Here is a 21,477-nt window from a genome sequence, read left to right as displayed (position 1 = left end):
GGACCCACTGTGGAAAGCCGGGGGTTGCCCCGGCCCGCTGCCTGTGTGGGTGAGGCTGCCCCCAGCTCCCCAGAGCCCTGGGCCTGGGTCAGCCTCCCTGCAGGTGGGTGTCACCTGGCGGACGGGGAGCTCCCGGCGTCCTTTCAGCCCAGTGGGGGGACAGCGGGCACAGTGACGCTGGCTCAGTCTTGTTCTCGCCGGAATTTACTGGGTGGAGAGCTGCACCCTGAGCGCACACCTTTCCCGCGTCTGCGGTTCGGGGGTCGGTTTGGGGTTCGGTCCGGCAGACGCTCCGTAGATCACTGTTCTAGGACAGGGACCCACGGGACAGAGGGAGAGTGTGGGACCACCCTGCTGCTGGTTCCCCGTCAGCGACCCTGGGCTCACCTCCCCGGGAGTTAAAAACGAAAGCCCCTCAGTGAGGCCAGGGGGGCCCGTGCGTGTTGGCAGGGGTCCAGGACCCCTCACGGCAGGAGGCGTTTTTCTCTAGGCTGGAGGGGTGTGACCCCCTCCCCGAGTAGCTGCCTGGTCTACTCCCTCTTGCACATGGAGGGGTCTCACCGTGGCTGCTCTCTGCCCGAGGGACTGTGACTTCCGCAGAGCCGCTCGTTCTCGCCTGCACCCAGGTCCTGTCCCCTCCCAGGGGCCCTTCCGCAGGGCAGCCAGACCCCGTCGCCCTGGGCCTGTTCCTCCCAGCACAGCTGTGTGCACTCGGCCCATCCGTCTGGCCTCCTTCGGAGCAGGGCCTGTGCCCCTCCTGGCTTTCCCTCTACCTGGGCGCAGCCGCCGCCGTCAGAATCCCCTCCACGTTTCCCTTTCTGGAGACCCCCGCTTGTCCCTGGGCCCAGTGCAAAAGCCACATCCCCAGGGCCCCATGGCCAAGGACCAGCCCCTCCCTGCCGCTCCGTGGCCCCAGAACCTGGCCTCCATGTCCCGGTCTCAGCACCGTTCCTGAGTGATGGGGTTCCCCCCGTCCCCACCTCAGGAGGGCCAGCTGGGCCCCTTTTGTGGGCACCGGGTCCCCACAGCCCCGGGGACATGACTACGGTGCAGCAGAAGTGTGTGTTGTCCCCAGTCTGTGTCCTTGGGCTCTGACACCTCCCGCTCTGGAGCCGGGGCCTGGGCACCACCCGCTGACCTGTAAGCCGATATTCCTGCTAAGTCCTGCTAAGCCAGCCCTGCGCGCCTTCACCCCTGCAGCCTGACGCCTGCCAGCCGGCCGGGCTCCTCCATCCCAGCCCATCTCTCGAGGTGGGTGCAGTGCTCCTGACGTCCACCACGCACGTGAACGCCCGGCAGCAAGGTTCCCGGGTGCAGACTGGGCTCCCTGCCTCGGGGGTGAGACCAGCTCCACGCTGGGGCAAGGACCCAGGGCCCACCAGCCTGGCCCAGCCATCCAGGCCGGAGGAAGGGGCCCCGTCCCAAGGCTTGGGGTCTGGGTGGGGTGTGCCCTGAGTGTCTGCTGGGCCCAGACACCCACCCCACGGGTCCCTGGCACCTCTCCTCCTTGGGAGGGGCTTAGAGAAGCCCCAGGGTGTCCGCAGGAGGGGGCCAGCCCCCGTCCCTCCCCTCGCCCCATCTTGGCATATGTGAGGAGGATTTGGGGGCAGCCACGGCCCCGCTTGGACCGAACGCTTCCTGAGGGTGGGCTCTCACGACCTCCGCCTCTGGCAGCCCCGACCCTGTTATTATCATGTGCTGATTTCTTCCGGTTTGGGGGCAGTGAGGAGCTGTGCAAGGTCCTTCAGCCTGCAGGGACCCGAACGCAGGCACGGGTCTGCCCTGGTGGGTGCGGAGGACGCTCCTTTTGCATCCGTCCTGGCAGCCGGGGTCGGGGGGCGCTCTGAGTCTGAGCTCTGGGTGATCGGGGCGAGCCCCTCTCTGGGTGCCCATGAAAGGTAAAGGATTTGGGGGTGACGGCTCACGGACAGGCTCCGTGGGGGTGAGGAGGGGTGAGGGCAGTGTGTGAGATGCGGGGCGCCATCACACCTGGGCACCGAGTTGGGTGCCCTGTGTGGGTGTGGGTAGTGAGGGCTGTGGTTCGGGGAGCTCTGAGCTCAGACCCGAGACGGACTGAGACCAGCCCTGTGGTGTGGGTGGGGGTGGGCACAGGGTCCAGCTCCTCTGGGACCCCAAGGCTTGCCAGAGTTGGAGATATTACTTGTACGCCCAGTTGGCATCGCCTAATCGGTCTGTAACACATTTAGACCTGGCCTCATATCGGTTGCGTGCAACAGAAGTTGGCCACCGACCCTTAGGTTTCTGGGTCCCTGTGGGAACTCTGAGAGGGTGTCAGCCCGCCACCGAGGAAGGTGACCGGACGGAGCCACAGGCGTGGAGCGGTGAGTCCCCGGCTGTCTCCGCAGGGGATGTGAACTCTGCTGCCGCCCCAGGCGGCTGGGCTCTGGGTTTCCCTGGAAACGCTTCCTCAGCAAGTTTGGCAAAACAAACAAACACAACAACCAACCGCCAGTCTTTAAAAGAAGCAGCGCTAAGAGCCTTAAAGCCCCGGGTGTGGAACAGGCCCGGCGGCGACGCGATGGTGAGAACTTTGGATGGCGTCTTCTGTGGGTGTGAATCCTAACCCTGTGTTCCGATTTGAAGCAGTCCTCGGCATGCTGTCTGTCCGTCCTTCCGTCTGTCACTTGTGAAGTGCCAGGGAGGCCACTGGCTGGGGGACGGGGAGTGGTAGGCTGGGATGGTGAGGGGGGACCCGGGGGCTGCCAGTCGGTCACGTGGCTTCTTTACCCTCCAAGTCAGCGTGGACCCCTCGGCCGGCCCATCGGAGACGGACCGATGGCTGTCCCCGGGTCGGGGGGATGCCCTGTTCCAGAAATGTCGCAGGCTGGAGGCTCCCAGGCCCCTGGGTGCCGTGGAGGGCTGCGGCGGTGCGTCTGCCGCAGGGAGGCACAAAGAGGCCTTGTTTGTTTGGGGCAGGTCAGAGGTTCAAGGAGGCTTTGAAAGGATCGAGTTGGGGTAATTGAGTTATCAGATGCCAACTGGTGGCTTCCGCAAGTCCACGACTTCATCCTCTGTCAGTCTGATGGGACCCAGGAGGCTGGGCCGGGAGCCGTCCTGGTCCTGACCCGCCCCCGCCCCCCGCCGAGCCCCCAGCCTCTCCCCTGGTCGGTCCTCTGAGCCACGGGGCCTGAGAAAGGGGCCGCCTCCCCCGGCCCCGACTCGGTGGTCTGTGGTCAGTCCTCCAGGCAGCCCCTGCCTGCCCGCCCGCCTGACAGCCTCGCTGGTACCTGCCCCTCTGCCTGTCCGAAACTCTGTGATCACAGCCCCGGTGCCCTCGCCAGCTTGACGCAGAAGCACTGGTTTCACTGAAGAAGGGAACCCTGCTGCTTCCCGAGGGCTGCACTGGGGAGGCTGGCGTGGGTCCCAGGGTGTCCCCCAAAGGGGCAAGGACAGAGGTCACCCCTAGAGGAGGAGGTCACCGCCAGGACTCCCTGTGGGAGGTTTCGGGGCCTCTGCGGTGGGCGTGGTTACGGGGCCGCTATTCTCAGTGCGACTGCACACGCCCGTGTGGAATTTCAGGAGAGATCGGCGCCCATGCCCACTTAAGAGACAGTAACGCTATTTAGGGTGACTTTTCGTCACCCGTCACCTGTTGGGGAGAGTGTTGGAAGGTGCGGAGTGCAGTGCTTCTGCTGTGAGTCCCTCAGGACCGAGACGTGAGGGGTGGACTCGGGAAGAGGGCCTGGGGAGGGACACCGGGCTCCTCAAAGCTGCGTGTGGCAGCCCAGGGTGGTGGCCTGCAGGGCGCGGGGGTCTCTGCCACACCCTGTCCATGACAGAGACCTTGTGCAGGGACAGAGGTGGCCCAGGGCTTCCAATGGGCAAGGGGTGGGCGGACTCTCCCCTCCCAGGGCCCCTGCTTGGTGCTCAGCCAGGCGAGTGGGAGGCCGCCCGAGTCCCCGTGTGCCTGGTCTGGTAGGTGGGTGCAGGCGGCCAGGCGGACCCCACGGGCATCACAGGGCCCAGGTGCCCGAGAAACCCCTCTCCTTCCCATCGCCCCCTGGCTGCTGCCCTGTGGGCCCCGGGCCTCTCTGTTCTCAGGGACACCCCTCTCAGAGCCCCGGGGAATCTGGGGGTGCCTTTTGGTGCCCAGCCCCCTTCCTCGAGCTGGCCACTGGCCTGGGAAAGTCCCCCCTGTCGTGCAAACGAGGGTCTCTGTACAGCCTCAGAGCCCACCGCCCACCCCGTGTCGGGTGCCAGTCAGCAGGACTGCTGCCCGTGGAGGCTCCGCCCACACTGTGGGCCCATGCGTGGGTCCAGGGTGCAGTGCACCCAGAGGCACCTGTGTGCGTGAGCTCACGCGTGTGAGCAAGCACGTGCGTTTGCACGTGTGAGTGTGAGCGCACATGCACGGGCACCCATGGGAGTGTGAGTGCACGTGTGCGAGGCCACATGTATGTTTGCACGTGTGTGAGCACATTGGTACACGAGCACACAAACAAACTGGTGTATGTGAGTACACGTGTGTGAACCTGTGAGTGCACGCGTGTGTGATCTGTCCCTCTCCTGAGCGCCTTCCCAGAGGCTCCCCTGCCCACCCTGTGGCGCCCTGTGGACGCTGTGCGCCTGCGGGACCGGTGGGACCGGCGTTAGTACGGGGGCAGCCGTGGGGGCCCGTCCTTGCAGGAAGCCCTGGGGAGCCCTCTGGGAGCTGGGGTTCTCTGGGGAAGCGACGCCCTTGTCCTCTGTCGGCGATTCCGTCCCCGTGTGGGCAGCGGTGCGGGGAGCCCAGCCTAGGCCGTGTCCCGCCCCACCTGGCCTCTTGGCCTCCTGCCCTCCACGGGGAGGGACTCCCGGCTGCTGTGTGGCTTCCCTGAAGAGAAAGGGCTTTGTCAGCCCTCAGAGTATGAGAGTCGGTCTGCGATGCTCTTTACATTCCACGTCCAGTGGTGAGATTTTGTAACTGCAGTCGCACAGCAGTTACAAACAGTTGTCGCTGTCAGTGATTCTGTGCCATCTCGCGCCCGGCCCCCTCACTGTGCCGGTGGGGTGCGCCCCTGCTGCCCCTGGGCTCTGCGGCCTCCACCCTCCTGGCACTAGTGGGCCTCCCTCAGTGCCTGGGCCTGCCCCCTCGTCTGCCTGAGTGCCCCGGCCAACTGACCACCTGCCGCAGCTGGTCGCGGTGTGGCCAGGCTGGGCCGTGGGCGGGACGGGCCTCAGTTGGAGCCCCTCTGTGGCAGAGACCCTTGGGGGCCAGGCCTCTGGGCGACACACCTCCTCAGCGGCCAAGGACAGGAGCAGTGGCCTTGAGCTGGGCAGGGGACGTGGGCCCTCAGGGAGCAGCCGTGGTCAGGAGGTGGTGTCCCTGGCACCTGCTGGCAGGAGTGTGTGGCACAGACGGCAGAGCTCACCTGTGCCTACGAGGATGGCACTGTCCTGTCCCAGCCCGAGCCAGGCAGGGAAGGACTCATGGTCCCCTTCTGACAGCTGGGAGGGTCTTAGGCCGCTGGTCTCCCAGTAGGGTGCACAGTGGGCCCTGCTCCTCCCTGGGTGCAGGTGGGGGTGGGACCCCAGAGTCTCCCCAGGGGAGAGGGGCAGCGAGTGTCCCTGCTCCCCCTCCTGCGTCTCACCCACCAACGGGGACAGTGCAGAGTGCTGCCCAGCCGGGTTCAGATCCCCGACGGGCAAGCCAGGCGGGCACTGACGGACAGACTGCACCTCTGCTGGCCCAGAGCCGACGTGCCAGGTGCCAGAAGGTTCCAGAGGCCCTGTTTTGCATGGGGAACAAACTTGCGTGGACCTCGTTGTGGTGAGGCCGTGTGGCCCTTCCTCCCGCCTGGGGAACACCTTGCCTTGCACCCAGACTCCCTCTCACAGCGGGAGCAGACCCAGCTCAGGTGGGAGGGAGTGACGGTGCATTGGAGGGCAGTGAGGGGGCGTGAACTTGAAACTCCCAGCCCCAACCCACAGCCTGCGCTTAATAGTATGCAAATGAGCAGTAGTCAAACAATTATCCAGAGAAAGGGGGCAGGACAGAAGCCTGAGAGGAACCCAGGGGGACCCTGTGTGCCCCCAGGGGCTCAGTTAGAGCCAGTAGTGTTTACTGAACACCTAGTGTGTGCAAGGGACACCTGCTAACTCAGAGACCACACCTGCCCCTTCTCCCAGGAGCTGTGATGATGGAGTGCAAGGCCTGCTCAGCTCCCAGGGCCTTCGCTCCCGCCAGACGGCGGGGTGGGGGGGGCACTCTGAGCCCCTGGGGGACCAGGTGGGCTGTGCCTGCCTGGGAGGGGGGAGGGCGCAGGTGACTTCCTGACTCTGGGACCTGCAGGGAAGGACGGGCCTTCAGGGTGCCCTGGGGAGGGGGGTTGGGAGGGGCTGGGCTCAGTCTGGGCCGAGGTTGCCCTACACGCGGAACATCCAGTTAAATCGGAATTCCCGAGAAACAAGGGTGCGTGTTTTAGGATAAGTCTGTCCCAGCTTTTGATGGGACGTAGCGACCCTGAAGCATTCCTTGTTTTTCATCCGAAACTCAGAGTTAGCAGAGTCCTGTAGTTTCCGTGAGTCCGGTGACCCCAGTCTGGGCGTGTTATGGGAGCAGAGGGCTGTGCCTGCCTCCGTGGGTGGGCTTCCTGGACCCCTGAAACTGTGCTGAGGAAGTTCTGAGAGGGTTCAGAGGGACCATGGGGGTTGGCAGAGGAGGACAGATGGAGAGGAGGGTGCTGGCTGGCAGCACCAGAGTGTGCGACAGGGCGTTGGTGCCCGGGGAGGCCGTGGTTAGCCCTGGCAGCCCCCGGAGGGACGCAGGATCCCAGCTGCCCTGCAGGCTGTCCTCACCCAGGGCTCTGGCCGCCTGGAGGGCATGGTGGGCCCCCTCCGGAGGATGACGTGAACGGAGGGAATCCAGTGAGCCCCCCCTCCTGCCACCTGAAATTCAGCCTGCAGCCCGTGGAGTTCCCCTGGGCTGGGAGCCGGTCCCCTCGCTGCCCACGGAGAGGGCTGCTTGACCCTCAGTGGCTCCCCAGGGTCTCAGGGCCCCCGTTCTGTCTTCTGTATGTGAAGGAGGCACTGTGACTGGAGTTCAGTGCTGTCTACCGCGGGAACGGGCTGCTTTCAGGCCCCAGAGGTTTCCAAACAGTCCTGGGCAGGCCGGGTCCTCATGCCCCTGTCAGAGCTCCCGGACCCCTTCCAGTGCCCCCGTGTGCGGTCCCCGCTTTGGCTGTCTGTACCCGTTAGCTCACCATGGGGGACAGGACCCAAAGCCCCCTCCCAGGTCCTCGCGCGCCCCCTGGTCTGCGGTCCTCTTGATGCTCCGAAGTGGCCTGCGGAGAGGCGATAGTGATCAGCGGGGGATTGGGACGCGCCCCCTCCGTCTCTGCCAATCGGTCTGATTCCAAGCGAATGAGATTTTAATCACCTGTCACCGCCGCCCGCACTTTTTCTATACTTATGATAATTTTTGGGTCTTTTTATTGAAATCAGTGTTGACTGAATCGAGCAGTCCTGATTAGCAATCTCACTGTACCCAGTGAAGAGTGAAATGCATCCCGGCCGTCGGTACACTGTGCGTCCTGAAATTGGAAAAAACAGGGTGGGGAAGTTTGTTTGTCTTGGTTGTGGGGCCCGAGTGTTGGGGGGGGCACCGTTTTAATTGCTCCTGTGAACCCAAAGGCAGCGACGCCCCCTGCCTGGGTGGGTGAGGCCCCGGCCGTTGGTCCGGTTCCTTGATCGTCCTGGTGTTGGACAGAGGGTCGCCAGCCTGATTCTAGTGACTTCTGTGGTTCAAAATGTGACATTTGCCACCAAAAAAACAAAAACTGCGCAGGGAGCCCTACTTTTCGGGAGTGGGCGAGGCTCTGCAGAAAGGTGTGGCCCGGTCACCAGATCACCATCAGCCATGGCGGTGCACGATCTGTCGGCAAGGGGAGAGAACTGTGAGGGTGACAGGTAAGTGCCAGCTTTGACAGTGCCCCTTTGGTGTCTCTGAGAAGGAGCAGTCGACCACACAGAGACACTCTCAGCCCCCTGGCAGCGCCTAGACCTAAAGGGCGTGTCTCTCCAGGTGGGACAGAGGGTGGCCCTGGGCCTGGCCCAGGGAGGGCGGGGCCAGGCCTGGGAAGGGGCCCAGCTGCTTGGGGACTGCGTCCCAAGGACCGGCTCTCCCCCTTGTCCTCTGATTCCACCCCTGCAGCCGCAGATGCCTCCACGGTGAGAGGCGGGTGACTCGCTAAGGCCGCCGTCCTGGTGTGCTGTCCGTTTCTGTTACGAAGGCAGCCATGGTGCCTCTGCCCCCCAGGTCACCGAGGGAGGCGGGCGCCTGCCCTGGTGCAGCGGAGCGCGTCTGCCCGGCTGTGTGGTGTACAGGCCAGCGGGACAGCCGGCCTCGTCCCGAACTGCCCTCCCCTCTGCCCCTCTGGCCCCGTGAGAGTCAGGACACTCCCCGGGCAGGCCAGCTGCTCCTGGGGACTGGACACATGCCTGCAGGTCGCAGAGGACAGCTTGGTCACCTCAGAGACCGATGTGCTTTTCAGGACGGGGCAGTGGAGGGGGGCACCTTGGTGGCTGGGCCCTGCCGGGGCACCTGCAGGGGTGCCGAGGGGGAGGGGGAGCAGGGTGCCCTCCGGCCTGGCCCAGTGGGTCAGGGCGCAGCAGGGCCCAGGGAGGCCCACGTGGCTTGTGGTAGTAGATTTTCTGTGTGAAAGTGACAGAAGGGCTTCAGTTTGCCTGGTGTCGGCCACTGCAGTGGTCACTGGGCCCAAACCAGTTTTGTTACCTCAGTTCTCAGAGCAAGAATGAGAACACGAGGCATAAAGGTCTCCAAACTCTGGACTGAGTTTCTGATTGGCTTCCGGGTGGGACAGGGTGGAGCACTGACTGGTCCCAGACAAGTCCCTGGGGCCAGAACCAGCCTCTGCGGCAGCTCTTTGGGAGCTGTCGTTCCGGGCCCTGGCCTCATAGGGGCAATGGACGCAGTCACTGTGTCCAGCGCCCGTGGTCTGGGAGGCACCTGGACCGCCGGGCTCGCTGGTGTGCACATGGAGTCCCCGCCCTCCTCAGGCCCTCCCCGCACTTCCTGAGGCGCTGGGTCCCAGGGGGGTGGTCGGGGCCCGCAGTGACCTCGCATCACAGACGTCCCCAGAACATTCCCTTTTGTGTTTTTCCTTAAATGCCGCTCTGTCCTGGGCAGAGAAGACACAAACCCACCGTGCTCTCCACGGTGGGTGAGCCTGCACTGTGGCAGGGGGATCGCCCCTCGCCCTGCGTGTGTCCCCGAAGCCACGTGGAGCCTCACCGCCGCGCTTGGGGGCCCTCCCTCGTGGACGTCACGGAGCTCAGCATCGGGCTCTGGCTTCTCGGGACGAGTGTCGAGGGGCCACGCACCCAGCTGCAGGGCCGCCGAGAGAGCCTGCGCTTCAGATTCAATTCTCGTCTGGCGTCTATTAACAGCTCCTCACCGCGTGTTCACAATGCATTATTAAGAAGGCCACTCTCCTGCGAATGTTTACAGAGCACCGAATCCGTCCTTATTAGCTCTGACTCTCCACTGGTTGAATTCAGGCTGAGCAGTGTCCTTCTGAGGAGTGGAAGTTCCTCGTCTCTGCAGAGTCGGGGCGCAGCCTGGGGACCCTGGTCCAGGACTCGCCGGGGGCTCAGCCTGCAGGGGCCCCTCACGGTCCGCACCTGTCTTCTGCCATTAATACCATTGGCCGTGAGTGTGGCAAAGTGTGGCTGCTGATAGATTAAAAAATGGCCAAAAGGCACAGGGAGGCCCCCAGGTCAGAGCAGAACGGCGAGAAGTCAACCTGGGATCACACTAATCCGAGAGCCGTCAATGAAGAGCCGGAAGATCAATGCGTGGAGAGGTTTATTGTCATTGTCGTAGCGAAGAGCAGACGCCCTGCGTCCCCCCCGGCGGCGGCGCAGCAAGCCCACCCATGGAATACCAGGCGGCCGCCGACAGGGGCTGGCGCGTCCGCTGGAAACGTTGCTGCTACAGAAAATGAGGTGCGTTCCTGCGTGACCCAAGTTTAAAAAGATGTGGAAAAGGAGGAAATGGAGTAGAAATGGGTGTTAGCCCTGGACGGTGGGTTTATAGGCGATTTTTATTTTCTTTGTATACTTTCAGGCGTTTTCAAAAATCGCAGCGAGCACCTTCTCCTCTGGTCCTTTGGTAGCGGGTCGGGCGGACTCCACAGCAGTCGGTGTGAGTTGGCCATTATGGTCCGCCCTCGGCCCCAGGCGCTCCCTCCGGGGCCGCGGCTGTTCCCAGGACGCAGGCTGCGTAGCTCTGCGTGGTGGCCACTGCTGTCGGGGCTCATTGCCCCACGACGCCTCTGCCGGGTGGGGCCACGGGCACCCGTGGCAGCGGATGGGGCACTGCCCGGCTGGGCAGGCCAAGGTCTCTGACAGGCATGTGACAACGTGTAAACAGTCAGGGGGCAGTGTAGCTCCCAGTGTGACGGTCCCATGTCCCATGTTTCCGTGTCCTTCCCGCGTGCAGCCCACCGAGCACAGGGCAGCATGTGTTGGGCCCCACCCGAGCCTGGGACGGGCAGCTTCGTGCATCCGACCGCCCTCTCTACTGACCTGGCTTCCAGGGGTCCGGTCTGCTGGACAGAGCACATGACTGTCTCCAGGCCCAAGGTCCCCAAAGTCTGGGGCAGGTGGACATGGAGGGCAGAGTGAGGGCTGGAAGGCAGACAGACAAGTGCCCACTCCCTGGACTGCAGAGGGGCTTGCTCGGGCTGGGAGCCGCTGGGGCAGGTGGCCTTACTGCCCAGGGAAGGGGTGAGCTCCCCGTCACCGCCCCACCTCGGACGGAGGCCAGACCGTCTCCTAGAGGTGCTGTTGGAGTCCCTCCGGCAGGGCCCTCATCTGAGTGGCAGACTGTGTCAGAAAGCGCCCGGATCATTCTCTTTCCTCAACACAGGGTGTGTCTGGTAGGTGAAACCCGAGTGGGGAAGGTTCTGGGTTTGCCCCAAATCTCGGAGCAGGCACAGCGAAACCAAGAGCTTGCATTTGCTTGACCGAGTTGAGAAGTGTATTGAGACCACTTTCCCCTTAAGAACTGTGTGGCCAGAGTGGGCCGCACACAGAGGAGGCCGATGCGGCCGTCTGGGCTCCGCGCTGGTTCACACCCCGGGAGCAGAGCCAGGGTCGGGGACAGATGCTCGACTTGTCCCCACCAGCTGCAGGGCCTACCTGGTCATACTGATCAGGCAGGGGCGAGCTTCTGAAGTCATTGTCACTCACCAAAGACCAGACCAAAAACGCGTGCCGGGCTTCTGGGTGATTTTACATTCTTGCCTCTGACGGCCTCCGAAGTGCTCCCAGGGGCAGCGGCCTTGGGGCTTCTCCCAAACCTGCCTCTCTGGGCCCGGGAAGCCAGCCCCACATCCAGCGGGGGTCCTCACACCTTGCCCGCGACCTCCCTGCAGCTGGCCTCGCTTGGCAGGTGCAGGCGGCTTGACACTCAGGGCCCACCTCTGACGAGGCGCCCTGCCCGCCTCACCGTCCCTGAGTGGGCGCCTCTGTGTGGCCCCCACCCCCAGGGCCTTGCTGCGGGTCTCCTGTCTGTCCCGAAGGCCCTGGGTGCTCCCCAGGTGGGCACGGAGTGACCCAGGACCTGCGCTGCCAGGGGCTGGGTCCCTCTCGGATCCCTTTCAGATCAGATTGTTCCAAGTCTTCCCGCCCAGGCTCCAGGCTCTGTCCCCACTGTCCCCACCCCACCCCCGCTCCTGACTTTCAGGTACAGCCGCGGGTCACAGGGTGGCTGGCACCTCTGGGCCGTGTGAGCCCTTGCCCACTAAGTACCCTTGTCCGCAGTGCCAGGTGCTCGGACCCCCACTGGCCACAAAGCCCCTCCTCCACCTGCTGCCCCTCAGCGATGGACCTCAGCGCACATTCCGGGTGTCGCCCTCCCACGGCCCCCTCTGTGGTGCCCAGTGACTTGGGCCGCCCCTCCCAACCAGAGCCCGTGCCCTTTGCTGGCGGGGGACAGGGCGCCAGCTGTCACCTGCATTTTGCCTGGCACACGCCCAGACTAATGCACAGCAAATAGGACTGAGCAGCAAGCTGCCCCGCAAGGGACTGGGATTCCTCCCGGTTTAGAGCAGCCCGCTTGGTCCAGTGTGTCACCCGAGCTCCGCCCTGTGTCCCCCTGTCCAGAGGTCATCTGCTTGGTCTTCCCAGTCAGAATGTTGTGGATGCGTCGGGGGTCCTAACCGGTCAGTTCTTCTGCTGCTTTAAAACGCTCGTGGGTGTGTAAGCCGGGGAGGCACAGGTGCTCTGGGTCACCGACCCGGATTCTCCACGGCGGGCTCTCCCAAGCTCCTGTGCTTGAGGGCAGGTGTGTGGGGCTCCACGTCTGGGGTACAGGTTCTGGAAATGGGAAGAGTGACTTGGGGCGAACTGTTTTAAGGGGACCTGCCATATCCTCACGTGCTCAGGCTAGATTTGCAGGAAGGCAGTGACTCGGTTTCTGTGGGAAAACCGTTCTGACCCCCCGGGGGACCCAGGTGCACACCCAGCGGCAGGCCGCAGGGCCATGGCTCGGACCCGGCTGCCCCCCACCCCTGGGCTGGCTGAGTGCGGGGTCTGGACCCGGCCATGCGGGTGGGCTCCGGGAAGGGCCATGAACACCGCCCCGTCCTTCAGTAGCTGTGACTGGGAGCCGTGAAGTCGTCTGCGCTGGGATGGGCTGGGCCCGGCCTCGGCGGAGTGGCCGACCGGCAGACTGCGGGGTTCCCTTCGACACAGGAGGGCGCTCCCGTGGGACTGGGTGGCACTGGCTGCCATCCAGAGTGGCCCGAGGTCTGGGACACAGGCTGTTGCCGCCACCTCCAAGTCTTGACCGTAAGGCCTTCCTGACGGGCCGTCTGCATACGTGGCCCGTGTGCTGTGGTTTGGCCCAGCGTGGACGTGCTCCGGCTGTTCACACAGTTCGTGCTGTAGAGAGGGAGGTGGACTCCCTGCAAGGTGGGGGGTCGGCGCTGATCGGCTCTGACGGGCTGCGTGGTGGGGTGTGCCTCGGCCCCCACCTTCCTTCCCGGGGCCCTGGCAATCCAGTGGGCAGGGCCGTCCCCACTGGGGTCTCAGACTCTCTGTCAGATGAGGGTGGCTCCTGGTGGTCCCTGCCCGGCCCCAGGGACCCTCGATGTCACAGCATGAGCTGGAGGCACAGGGGTCAGGCACGCTGGGCTCAGGGCACTGGGCAGGGGGCCTGGGCTGTGCCCTCGGGCCCCCTCCCACCTCACAGCGGTGATGGCCGCCCAGCACCAGGCCTGCCCTCCGGGCCTGCGGTTCCCGGGCCAGGGCCCAGGTTTGTGCCGCCCTCCGCTCTGCAGAGCTGGCGTTTTTGTGGGAGTAGCAGGTGTCCAGGGTAAGAGGATGCAGGCCGTGGGGTTCCCGGCCTGGGCCCCGGTGGCTGTGCCGAACACCCTGCATCCTGGACCCTGGGCACATTTCTGGGACAGCCCCAGTTATGAGCACATGTCAGCCAACCCCGTAAGTGAGGAGGTGGTGAAGGGCACAGCTTGGCAGAGAGAGGGGACACTCCATAGGACCAGGCACGAGGGCTGAGCCGTTTGTCCAGACACAGAGTGGAATGGGGGGTGGGCCAAGCCCTGATCAGTTTCCTGGCAGGAGTGTGCAGAGCGTCCGGAGGGGCCGGAAGGTGTTGACTCTGTTTCTGTGCCCACCCTGCTCTGGGGCAGTGCCACCCTGAGAACAGGTGACCAGTCCTGCCTTCACATGTCTTCACATGGGGACAGTGTGTGTGGGGCAAATGCCACACAGTGAATGACCAGGGTGAGGTGGGCCAGTGGGGCTGGCCAGGCAAGTTTGGGGTGAAGCAGCAGGTGTGGGGGTTGGAGGGCGCGTGCCTGGATGCTCCAGGCCTCGAATGTTGGGGGTGCTGACACCGTACCCCGAGACGGTGGTCACCCCCAGGGGCTCCCCCCGGGCACTCACAGCCTGGCTGTCCCCTGTGGGCCAGGACCCGGAGGGGCAGCGGCTCTCTGTGCAGGTGGGTATGAGGGTGCAGCCGGTGGGAGCCCCACTGAGTGTAGCCAGGCCCCCGGGGGCCCCCGCATGCAGGGAGCCGGGCTGGCCACTGATGGGCAGCACAATCGAGCCGTGGAGGACAGTTTGGGGTCACAGTTCTCAGGTGCACTTGATCAGCCTGGGTGGCTTCAGAAGCACTTCTTTCTACGATTCTTACGAGTTTAAATAATTGGGGTCATGCTTTTCCTTCTATCCATTAATTTTCCTTCGTCTATGGAATGAGTGGTGTTTCTAGGAGACAAGTTGAAGTTTGGTCCTGCTGGTGTGTCCTCACCACCCTGAAGGTCACAGCAGCTGGCACTCCTCCCTCCCTCCGGGTACCTGTGCGCCCGCACTGCCCTCCCCCAAGGACATGTGTGGGGGCAGGTGCCACGTGGGGTGAACGGGGCGAGGGGAGAGGGAGGAGAGTGGCGGCCGGGCTGTGTCCCCTCCCCCAGATGCGGCTCTGTGGGCTGCGCCCCGGGATGGGCTCTGGAACCCACTCCTGGGTGTTTCTTTTGCTTTTCCTTCCGCTTCTTCTGTCCCCCGAGCTGCTGAGCACCTGGTGCCCGGGGATGCCAGGAGCCGGAGCTGCTCCGTCCCTAAACCAGCACCGGGTGTGGCGGGTCTTGCCACAGTCCCCTCTCGGTGAAAGTGGTCCCATGAACACAGTGGGCTCAAGTGCTGCTGGAATGTCCCTCAGGCTTTTCCTGGATGCAGAGTGAGGGCCGCCCTCTCCCCCAGCCTCAGCTTCACCGGCATTGCCCTCTGTGGCTGCCGCCCCCGCCCCACCGGCTGGTCCCAGCCAGCGGCTGTGCCGACCCCTCTGCTGCGGACGCCTCTGCGTGTCAGACCACAGCCCTGCCCTGGAAGCTCTGATCAAACACTGCTTCTTCCCTGACACACCCCTGCATCTCAGCCATCCCCATGCTGTAGCCGTTCCAGCTCCAGCCCCAATTTCGAAGCTCCCTTTTGTCCCAGAACTCGCAGCTTGGTCCACACTGTGGTCAGCTGTTTGCATGTCCACCCCCTCACTGTCCTGAGCATCTTGGTCACGGCTGGGTTTTCACCCCACCGTGCCCAGTGTGGGGTTTTCCGGGTGCCCTAGGGGGTACGTGCATGGGGGCACCCACAGCCTGTGCCTGGGCATACCTCACGCAGGTAACTGCCTGCCAGGGGCTGGGGCAGGCGCCAGGGCCGGACAGAGCAGGTGTGGGAGGGCCTGCGGGCCGAGGGGCTGAGCGGGTCTCGGTGCCAGTGAGCAGAGCCAGCTGCGGCAGCCAGGAGGCTCAGCCCCGCCCTGCCTGTCCGTCTGGGCCGCTGTGCACCGAGGCCCAGTCCCAGCCAGGGGCAGACATGCATACACAGGTGTGTGCACACAGGTGTGCGTGCACATCTGGGCTCCACTCCTGAGTGTTCTGACCCATAGGCTCGTGGGTGGGATGGGGGTCTGGTTGTCTTTCAGCCACCATGTGGCCCACACCCTGGTGACCTGACGGGTGGAAGACGTAGTGGAGGTGAGACAGGCCTTCTCGGTGGGGGTTGGGGGGTGGAATCAGCAGCCCTGTTGCTTCCCTGTGGCGGGAAAAGTGGGTGGCAGGGTGGCTCTGGGTTTGGGCCTGGTCCCCTGCACACAGCTGGGTCCCTGGGGCCCACCCGGGGGACAAAGGGGCGGGAAGAGCCCTTGCTGAGCTGGTCTCTGAGACTCCAGGTGGGAGCCCTCTGCCTTGGGGACAGGTGGGGTGGGGGCTCCAGGAGGGAAGGGGCCAACCCCAAGTGTCACAGTTCTGTGCTCCGTGGGACTCCCAGGCCTGCGTAGCTGTGTGACAGGGTGGGGGCTCCCGAACCTCCTCTGAGTCTGGCCCCTGCATCTGCACAGCAAAACGGACACAGCCGCACCTCGTGGGCCGTCCGGGAGATTGCAGGGAGAAAACACGGAGCTCTGAGCCCGAGCCCTGCAGCGGGGGTCCCTCGAGACCAGGTGCTGGCTGATGGTCAGGATGAGGGTGCAGGTTTCACCAGGAGGACCCCTTCCGCTACGCTTAGCAGCTCCCTTGGGGGGGACAACCAGCCCAGCAAGGGGTGCCCCCTGCTGCTACCTTCTGCTCCATGTTGGGGAGCAAGTCCGAGGCGTCTGAAGTAAACCCCGCTTGGAACTCAGATAACCTCAGCCTGTTCTGTGCTGTGGTGCTATTCACTCCCTCCCTGGGGTTCCTTGACTTGGAAACCCATCGTGGTAGCGCGTGGGTGCCTTCATGACTGTGCACAGCACGTGCCTGATGTTGGCGGTGGGCGAGGTTCAGGTTTCGCGCTGCTGTGGGTTTGGTCTCTGCGGGTCGGTGCTACTTGTTGTCAGTGGGTCTCTTTCCCCCCCAGGGCCTCTAGATTTTTTGTTTCCTGCTGACACTTTGGGAGCTGGGGCCTGGACATGGCCTTGGGGTCTGCTGGCCCTCCCTTCTGCCCCCAAGACCCCCCCGCCCCCCAGGCCGCCTCTCGGCTGCAGCTGCCCGTGTCTCCCATGTGGCTCTTGGGCCCTGGAACAAGCAGGAACCCTGCCTGTGACGTCAGGGGCCTTCTCCGCGTCTTGACCACGCCTCCCACACAACGAAGGCTCTCTGTGGGGATGGGGGTTCCCCCAGAGCGTCGAGGGGCCGGCTGAGGGGTACCTCTCAGACCCCTCCTTCACCCAGACCCCCTCCGGGCCCCTTCGCCTCCCCTGGGCCTCGACAGCTTCGTCTGCATCATGGGGGTCGTGCTGCTCCTTATTCTGCAGAGAAACCCCCATCCAAGCCGGGAGGAGCTGCATGGCCTTAAGGAAGCTGCTGCCCCGGGAGCCCCTCCCTCTGCTCGCACGGGAGCCACACCCCCTCTGTGGGCCCGGCTGTGCCTCTCAGTGTGGCTGCTCTCCCAGCGAGGGCTCTGGGGCTCTCTCCCCGAGAGCCCGGGGCACAGTGGGCTCCGCCGTCCCTGCGGGTTCCGGGCCCTCCTCGTCCAGCCCGCTGTCCCAGGCATCCCGTGGGTGGAAGGGATCTGTCAGTCACGACTATTGGGGAGTTGTTTGTACCCCTACTTCTGAGTGATGGTGGCTTTGGGCGTTGGAGTTTTTCGCTGCCCCAGAGCCAGGAAGATGCAAGGGTGGCGGCCCCCCTGTGGCCCCACCGCGGCCAGGCCCTGGCCTGGGTCTGCAGCAGCTCGGGGACCTGCTGAAGTTCATCGACTGAATGACTGAGTGTCCCTTCCTGTCTTGTCCCCTCTCCTCCGGCCCTGCCCTCTGCCCTTGTCCTGCCGGGAGGCCGGACCTGACCGGGGCAGTGGGCAGCCGCCTCCACCGGGGGCTGGAGAGCAGTGGGCACGTGTGCGGTGCCCTGCCTGGCCGCCTGGCCAGGTGTGCGGCTTTCTCAGGTGCACAGAGTCCCTGCCCTGCCTGTGTCCTCGCCCTGCCCTCCTTCCTTCCCTCCTGTCCCCTTGGCCTCCTGCCACCACCGCCTGTCTCAGACCTGACGTCATGCCCAGGGTGACTCTGCAGTCCTCTTTGTCACTTTTTCTCCCTACTTAACCCTGCCCCTCGCCGGTCACCCTGTGTGGCGGGCAGAGCTGTGGGTGAGCTGGCGGCCTGTCTCTGGGCGCCCCTCCCCCATGCCCATCTCACAGCAGGGCCCCCAGCACTGAGGAGGCCACTGTGAGTACCCTGCACCGTCCTGTCCCTTAGACGGACAGGGTGTGCCCAGGGGTCCCTCCTGTGGGGCTGCTCCTGTGCTTGGGGTCAGCGGGGGTGCTCAGGCCTTCACTTCGTAGGCAGAGATCCTGATTGGACAGCCCAGTGCCCCCGGGGCCCATGAGCACACTGCCTCCTGGACAGGGCGGCCCCGCCCTGCACGTCTGGGCGGAAGGGCCAGCGGCGCTGACGGGACACCTGCCATTTTTCTCCCTTGTTCTCCGAAGTCCCTTCGCTGCCTGAGGCTCTGTGTCCACTCTGGCTTGTGAACGCCCAGGGCTCTGAAAGTGCCCAGCCCTGAGACTGTCGTGCCGGGAGCCAGGGCCTTTCTCCCTCATCCGGCTGCCGGGTCCTCGGCGGTGCATGCCCAGTGCCATTCCTGAGCCAGGGGGTCCCAGGCGCTGTCTGTCCACCCTCAGTGCTCGCCACAGATGGGAGTGGGCAAAGGGTGGGCGGTGGGCCCTGAGGTGGGCTGGCCTCTGCTGCCCATGTCCCCAGGGCCCCTGGCCCCAGTGGGGCTGTAGCCTCTGAGAGGAGTGTCCCCTCCTCAGGACAGGCTTTCAAGTGGAGATGCGGGGCCCCTGGGGGCAGGAGCGGTTCCGTGAGATGAGACTCAGGTGCGTGAACCGTCCCCCCGGCCTGGTGTCCTGCCCGGGATGGGAACCATGGTAGCAGATACGGGGCTCTGGCACAGACGCCCTGTGGAGGATAGAAGCGAGATTCACGAGTAGAGATTTGGCTGGAAACGCTGTGGCTTACTCTCTCTGGGAAAGGGAACCTCAGACTTAGCTGAGAAGGCGGCAGCCAGCCCCTGCGAGTGCCAGCTCTGGCGGATGAACCTGAGGGGTGTCCGACCACCCCACCCCCACACAGGGGAGGAAGCAGGCCCAGCGCAGCTCCCAGCACACGGCAGGGGCCCCACACCCCCGCACCGGCTTCGAGCCTTGGTTTGTGGCACCTGCTGGCTTCCTCCCGGGGCCTGTGTCCTGTGATGGCTTTTTACGAGGAGCTCCTTTTAGGGGACCGTAGCCCTAGGGATGCTGAAGGTGGCAGCATCAGGACCATTGGAGCAGCCAGGACATGGTGGCCCCGCTAGCTGTTCGTCACACGGCTCAGGTCCAGGAGTGGCCGCCCCAGTGAGCTGGGCCCCTGTGTGTGTTCAGGAAAAGGGGCGGGCGCTGCAGATGTCCCGTCCCCTCCACCGCACCCCGGTCCGTCTGTCCTGGAAACACAGAGGGCCCTCGTGCAGGGGCCCCCGGAGCCCAGTCGCTGTGTGTGTGACTGTGTGTCAGCGCACGGAGACACCCGGGCATGGCCGTGATCGGGCCACGTGGCCTCGGCGAGGTTTCCTCTGTACGCTCCGTGCGGCACGGGCCGCAGCGTCTGCCCCGGACCCAGCCCGGCCCTTTTGCTCAGGCCGGGACACGTCTGTCCGGCAGGGCGGTGCTTACCCAGAACAAAGCGGTCCTCCCCCAAGCAACACATTTGTTTAGAGAGCGGCCTGTCAGTTTGGGGATCTGCGTCTCGGCTCTCTGCTCGGGCTCTGAGCTCGTCTGCCCGGGGAGGGGGAGGGACAGGAGCCCGTGTTTGTTGTCGGAAGGAAGTAAACTTCATCAGGGTGACTTAGATGTGTGTTTCGGATGTCACTCAGCGCTGCTCTCTGGTAATGAAACGCCGCATACAGATTTCTTCCCGAGGCTCAGGGGGATTGGACCCAGTAAGAGAAGAATTCACTCTTCCTCACCCTGGCGCATCAGAGTGAGAAGTTTAAAATCCACAATTTATTCAAATATTGATATTTCTCCTTGTCAGGAGAGAGGGGCCTTGAAATTTCCAGTGAGCACTGTTGTCAGAAGAATTGCAGGAAATGTGTCAGATAATTCATAAACGGAGTTCACTGCTGTGAAATCAGTTGGGAACGGGGAAAAAATATATTCTTGTCGATGTAGAGAAGGGGCGATAGAGCAGGAGCCGGCGTTCACGCTGCCTCCATCATGTCAAGCAAATGCTCGATTTGGGCCAGGTATTTCTTTAAACAGCCTGCTGCTTCTAGGGAAGCCCGGAGTGCGGAGGAATGTTTGCAGTTCTGCCGTGTGGACCAGGGCCTGTTTGTTGTTCTTCCCCCCCGGCAGCGGTCCCTCTCTGCTGCAGGAGCCAATCTGAGGCGCACTGGGGCAGGGCGGCGGCCTCGGCATGTGGTTCGCATTAAGGCCCTGAAAGGCCGGGAAGGGCTGGACTGACGTGAAGGCCCCTGTAAATTCCAAACTGTTGATAGCAGGGGGCGGGGCCTCCCCAGCCAGGCCCGTGACTCCCTCCACTCTCTGGAGCCCCCCCCACCAGGGGAGGGTGAGCATCCCGCCCCGGAAGGAGGTTGCATAGTTGGAATTCTTGGTGCAGGGGACCATCCTGTCACTTTGCAGTGGGATTCCTGAGCTGTGGGCCGGTTCCCCCCAGGGACCTGTGTGGGTGCACTGCATTTCCCAGGGCGTCTCTCCTGGTCAGAGGCATGTGCCCGGAGCTGTCGGCCTGTGCTGACCGAGATCATGTGACCACGGCCCAGGGGCACGTGTCCCCAGTGGGGCCCAGTGAGAGCCCCACCCACCCCTAGGTTCGCAGAGACCCTCTAGACAGCCGGAGCTTCCCTCCTGTGCCTGCTTCCGGGTCTCGGTTTCCCGGGGGGGCCCTCGTGGGGGGTCACCATTGCCCTCAGATCCACCGTCAAAGTGCCGTCTTTTCCAACACTAGTTTGGCGCACGTGGTTCTGAACCGAGGTTCCTCGTCTGTCCCTGCTGCTCTGTGAGCCTGGCAGGGCCCTGCCCAGACCCACCGCGGAGGGCGGGGCTGCGGGGGGGCTGTCCCTTGTCCTGGAGGCTCGGCCCGGGGGCCCGGGGGCCCGGGTAGACGTGGGGGTTTGAGTCCGGATGCTGCTGGGACAGAAACTGCACTGAGAAGGGGTTGTGGGACGGCGGCAGGGCCTCGTGGGGGGAGAGGAAGAGACCCGGGTACGGCCTGGGCTGGGGACGGTCCTCTAAGCCAGGGCCCAGGACTCAGCCTTGCAAAGGCAGGGACCTGCTGCCTCCCCTCAACATGGCTGGGGCTGGGAAGACCATGGTGTCCCTCTGACCTCAGCCAGCACCCGGGGGCTGGGGACCCAAGTGACACGTGGCCGCAATCGCTGACACGTCCAGCGTGGGAGTGGGGCCTGGGTGGCCCCCGGGTCCCTGCAGCTGTGGGGTTTGGAGGGGTCGTGGATGCTGCCGCCCATGACCCAGCCTCAGTGCTCAGACTGGGCCCCGAGTCTGTGAACCGGCCGGTGCCCATCTGGCGCGGCCTCGGCCCAGAGGTGCCTGTGCCGATAGCCGGGGCGTGCCCAGCTGTGACCCTCCCCGGTCCACGTGGTCACGCGTCAGCCAGGTCTGCAGCCGGGTCTGTGGAGGAGCGGGGAGGCCTGGGTGTGGGCACTTTAAGGTCTTAGTGGGGCCCGCAGCAGGCTGCAGGCCGCCTAGGACGCCTCTGTCCCTGTAGTTCTGTGGCTGCAGCTGGCAGGGTGGCGTCGGGAAGTGGGACATGGTTGTGCGCCAGGAGCGGGGGGGACAGTTAGCAAACTCAGTGGCTTTGAAGAGAAAACCGTGGCCTCGAATTGAGGTAGTAAAACATTTGCTTTGAGACTTGGTGTCTGTCAGTCAAATTGCTGGTGGGGGGTGGGGTCTCCGGACTTCAGGTTTGTGAACGTAGTTATTTCTGACTTGGTCTGTGAG

General features: G+C 64.3%; 1 protein-coding gene across 14 annotated transcripts in view; it reads left to right on the top strand.

Annotated features, from left to right (window-relative positions):
- EBF3 (EBF transcription factor 3) overlaps positions 1-21,477 on the top strand; it is a 108,751-nt gene that overhangs the window by 19,709 nt on the left and 67,565 nt on the right. The gene's annotated exons all lie outside the window — the stretch shown is intronic.

The sequence above is a fragment of the Artibeus jamaicensis genome, unplaced genomic scaffold (genome assembly GCF_021234435.1).
Source record: "Artibeus jamaicensis isolate MK-2021 breed Jamaican fruit bat unplaced genomic scaffold, CSHL_Jam_final contig_490, whole genome shotgun sequence".
NCBI lineage: Eukaryota > Metazoa > Chordata > Mammalia > Chiroptera > Phyllostomidae > Artibeus > Artibeus jamaicensis.
Note: the sequence above shows the minus strand (reverse complement) of the source record. Positions and strands in the feature narration are given on the sequence as shown.